This window comes from Rhipicephalus microplus, unplaced genomic scaffold (genome assembly GCF_043290135.1).
Source record: "Rhipicephalus microplus isolate Deutch F79 unplaced genomic scaffold, USDA_Rmic scaffold_224, whole genome shotgun sequence".
Classification (NCBI taxonomy): Eukaryota; Metazoa; Arthropoda; class Arachnida; order Ixodida; family Ixodidae; genus Rhipicephalus; species Rhipicephalus microplus.
Genome location: NW_027464795.1, coordinates 1 through 4,959, shown reverse-complemented (window position 1 = coordinate 4,959; position 4,959 = coordinate 1). Strand labels below are relative to the sequence as shown.

At 58.6% G+C, this 4,959-nt stretch overlaps 1 non-coding gene across 1 annotated transcript; it reads right to left on the bottom strand.

Annotated features, from left to right (window-relative positions):
- Positions 1 to 1,044: 1,044 nt before the first annotated feature.
- LOC142792516 (small subunit ribosomal RNA) lies at positions 1,045 to 2,859 on the bottom strand. The gene has a single exon (XR_012890985.1). It is a non-coding gene; the product is annotated as a small subunit ribosomal RNA (ribosomal RNA).
- Between the last annotated feature and the right edge of the window lie 2,100 nt (positions 2,860 to 4,959).

Sequence of the window (4,959 nt, the reverse complement as noted above, 5' to 3'; positions counted from 1 at the left end):
GCCGGAGCCGCGTACGAGCCTACTCGAGGCGGAAGAACGAAGCCAGCAAGGGCCTGGCCGCAAGTGCGTTCAATTGTCGGGACGTCCAAGTCCCTCGTTCTTCCGTGCTTCCTCTTTCGGCAAGTCGTTGCGGCACCTTCCCAAAGCGCGCAGACCCGCTAATCGCGACGAGCGCGACGTGGCCGTGCCGCCTTTCCCTCGGCAGCAAGCAAAACGCCTGGCAACGTCGACGCTCCCCTAACCGCGATCTCGCACCGTGTTTCGTGTGGCGAATTCAAAAGCCGGCCGGCGCTGCTGCAACCATTACGGTCGGTACGCATACGCCGCGGAGGGCGGGACGGTCATCGGAGCGTGCGGTTCCTCCATCGAGTACTGCGCACCTCGGCCGTCGCATCGCCGTGCCATGACCGGCCGCGCGTCAACGCGAACCGGTGCCAGCGAGATCCCTCGCCTGCAAGAACCGACCGGCAGCCTCCGTCACCCGAGGACGCGGAGGCGCTTGCCGCGGACGGCGGGACGGTATGCACTGGTGCACAGCGGACCCGTCACATCGCCAGTTCCTTGACCGACCGCCGACGCTTGTGCCGTTCCTCTCGTACTTGGCAGTCGCCGCGCGATTGTCGGGTCTCGTTCTTGCACGCTCGAACGGTCGGGAGGGCACTCGGCTGGCGTTTCGGGAACGCGCAGCCTCGCCTTCTACCGACGTAACCACGACTCGCCGTTCGCGCTCCGCCGCTCCTGTTTACAGTACTAGGCGGTCCCGCAGCGGTCGGGTCGCGCATTTCGAGCGCTTCGAGCCACGGTGCAGTGGCGGGTCGAAAGCCGACCTATGAGTGCGTTGCGCCGTTTGTACCCGCGTCCGCCACCTGGCCGACCGTCCAAGGTCGCGGTGTTGGCGTCCGCTGGGCGCAACAATTTGTCACGGGGTGCCGCTCCACATTCAGGCAGCCCCGTGGGGAAAAGCCGACCCCGCGTCCAAACGGGGTCAGCGGCAGAAAGTGTCGGGCGCAGACGCAGCTGAGGCGCTCACCCTTCACAATCCGTTAATGATCCTTCCGCAGGTTCACCTACGGAAACCTTGTTACGACTTTTACTTCCTCTAAATGATCAAGTTTGGTCATCTTTCCAACAGACCGGCGCAACCGAAAGGCCGCGCCGGACATCGGTCCGAAGACCTCACTAAATCATTCAATCGGTAGTAGCGACGGGCGGTGTGTACAAAGGGCAGGGACGTAATCAACGCGAGCTTATGACTCGCGCTTACTGGGAATTCCTCGTTCAAGGGGAACAATTGCAAGCCCCTATCCCAATCACGAAAGAAGTTCCACGGGTTACCCAGTCTTTTCAGACAGGGATAAAGACACGCTGCTTCCTTCAGTGTAGCGCGCGTGCGGCCCCGGACATCTAAGGGCATCACAGACCTGTTATTGCTCTGTTTCGTGCGGCTAGGAGCCGCTTGTCCCTCTAAGAAGGTTGTAAGGTGCTGGGAACCCCGCACCTATTTAATAGGCTAGAGTCTCGTTCGTTATCGGAATTAACCAGACAAATCGCTCCACCAACTAAGAACGGCCATGCACCACCATCCACCGAATCAAGAAAGAGCTCTCAATCTGTCAATCCTCCCAGTGTCCGGGCCGGGTAAGTTTTCCCGTGTTGAGTCAAATTAAGCCGCAGGCTCCACTCCTGGTGGTGCCCTTCCGTCAATTCCTTTAAGTTTCAGCTTTGCAACCATACTTCCCCCGGAACCCAAATACTTTGGTTTCCCGGAAGCTGCCCGCCGAGTCATTTGAGTAACTCAGGCGGATCGCTGGTTGGCATCGTTTATGGTCAGAACTAGGGCGGTATCTGATCGCCTTCGAACCTCTGACTTTCGTTCTTGATCAATGAAAACATTCTTGGCAAATGCTTTCGCAGTAGTTCGTCTTGCGACGGTCCAAGAATTTCACCTCTAGCGCCGCAATACGAATGCCCCCGTCCGTCCCTCTTAATCATTACCTCGTATTCCAAAAACCAACAGAACAGAAACGAGGTCTTGTTCTATTATTCCATGCAAGTTTATTCAGGCGACTCGCCTGCGTTGAGCACTCTAATTTTTTCAAAGTAAAAGCACCGGCCATCTCGAGGCACACAATGAAGTGCACCAAGAAAGAACCGGCATGATGTTCAGTCCGAGCCGTCGCATCGGGTAGATGCACTACTCGTCTGGAACTGAGATCCAACTACGAGCTTTTTAACCGCAGCAGCTTTAGTATACGCTATTGGAGCTGGAATTACCGCGGCTGCTGGCACCAGACTTGCCCTCCAATTGATCCTCGTTAAAGGATTTAGAGTGTACTCATTTCAATTACGGGGCCTCAAAAGAGTCCCGTATTGTTATTTTTCGTCACTACCTCCCCGTGCCGGGAGTGGGTAATTTGCGCGCCTGCTGCCTTCCTTGGATGTGGTAGCCGTTTCTCAGGCTCCCTCTCCGGAATCGAACCCTGATTCTCCGTTACCCGTAACAACCATGGTAAGCAAGTAACCTACCATCGAAAGTTGATAAGGCAGACACTTGAAAGAAACGTCGCCGGCTCGTGGCCATGCGATCAGCACAAAGTTATCCAGAGTCACCACACAATACGGGCCGAAACCCGATCGATCTTGGTCTAATAAAAGCACCCGTTACCCAAAGGGCTCCAGGCTCACTGCATGTATTAGCTCTAGAATTGCCACAGTTATCCAAGTAGGAAGAAACGATCTAAGGAACCATAACTGATTTAATGAGCCATTCGCGGTTTCGCCTTATTTCGGCATGTACTTAGACATGCATGGCTTAATCTTTGAGACAAGCATATGATTACTGGCAGGATCAACCAGGTAATCGTTCGACTGCGCGTCCGTCCTCGCCCTCGGCGGGCCGGACGCAGTCTGTGTGCGGCGGAGGCCACCTTCAGGCGCCCCAACACGCTTATTTTGCACTCCGAGATGACGGCGTTCGAGCTCGCTACGGCACAACCTTCCCGAAAGACGAGTGGGAGCCGTGCGGCAAGAAGCACGTTCATGCTCGCTCTTTTTCGTTGCATCGACTCGGTCGCGCCGTGCGGGTTGCCCAAGCCCGCTGCACTGTCGGTGGACCGGCCGGAACTAGCAACGGAGCCGAGACTGCAAAGCCGCCAGACGACGGGTCACGCCCGCGTCTTCGGCGCTTTCGCATCTGAATCGCCCGAGGACGACACGGAACACACCTCGATATCGTGGTAAAACGGCACCGTCCGACAACCAGCCCCTAACGCATCAAGCGGATGAGGCTGCAGACGACTGCCGTGGATTCCCCTGGAGCAGACCCGAGGACACGCTTGACGAGGCCGAAGCCCGCCGCATATCAGACACCCGGTCGCTTTCGCGTACGCCGCTCACGAGAACCCCCACATAATAGCAGCGATAAGTACCCAGACCTCCTTGGGCCCTAATACGAGCGTACTCGAGAAAATTTCACCGCGGGTGTGCCCCGAAACGTGTGGCATGTTGAGCGTGCCACAAGTCTACGTCGCTCTCAAACCCGCCGAGGTCGTAGAATTTGCGACCCTACTCACGAAATTCCCACCGAGGATACGGCCGCAAACGTACCGCAACCTTGGGTAGGCCACGAGTTTGTGCAACACTACGCTGACGGCACAGCACCGAGGTCGTGCGCGCACGCACGGGAAAATTCCGCCGCGGTTTCTGCCGAAAACGTGAGGCACCACGACTCTCCGCAAGTTCGCGTCGACTGCGAAAGACCGAAGTCGTGAACGACGTGTCCGCTACTCGCCGCCGACACGCTGGACACCAAACGTACAACGACTCGACGGCGTCGTAGAGGCCCACGACGCGGTTTTCCTTAACGACGTCTCGGCGTGGCACCGACAGGTTAGAACGGCCGACCAACGTTCCCTGTCCGCCGTTCGGCTCAGTCGAAGGGCTCGGCGACTTCGGCAACGCTGCGAAGCCGCACGGTGACGCACGCCATGTCCCCATTTTTTTTTTTCTTTCTGCGTCTGCCGGGGTGCCCCTATAATAGCAGCGATAAGCACCCAGACCGCCGTGGGTCGCTCGCCCCGGCTGACGTGGTTTTTCGTACTCCTGCGGCGGTCGCCGTCAAGCACGTCCAAATACGCTACTTTCGTGGGCGCATTCACGCTCTTTCGCTTCGCCGGAGTGCCAGCACTCACTCTGCCAAAAACGGCGAACATCCGAGCGGCGGTTCCCACTTTTGCGTCGGCGTCGCAAACCCCCGCCCCGGCAGACGAGGTTTGCCGTACTCGTGCGACGGTGGCCGGCGGGCACGTCGAAAGACGCCGATATCGTGCGCGAATTGGCGCACCTTGGCTTCACCGGAGTGCCGCCACTGACTCCTCCAAAAACGGCGAAGATCCGAGCGGCGCTTCCCACTTTCGCATCGGCGTCCCGAACTCCGCCCCGGCTGACGCGGTTTACCGTACTCGTGCGACGGTCGCCGGCGAGCACGTGGAAAGACGCCGATATCGTGCCCGAATCGGCTCCGTTCGGCTTCGCCGGAGTGCCAGCACTGGCTCGGCGAAAGACGACGAACATCCGAGCGACGGTTCTCACTATTGCGTACGCGTCGCAAACCCCGCCCCGGCAGACGCACTTTGCCGTACTCGTGCGACGGTCGCCGGCGAGCACGTAGAAAGACGCCGATATCGTGCCGGAATCGGCCCCGTTTGGCTTCGCCGGAGTGCCAGCACTCACTCGGCCACAAACGGCGAACATCCGAGCGGCGGTTCCCACTTAGCCGTCGGCGTCCCGAACTCCGCCCCGGCAGACGCGGTTGCCGAGCTCGTGCGACTAGCGACCGCGAAGCCGTCTCGCGACGCCGCTTTCGTGCGCGGCTCCCACTGCGACCTGGGTCACCCGAGGTCGACGAGCAAAAAAGAATGTCGAAAAAATTTTTTTTTTTTTTTTGCGTCTGCCGGGGTG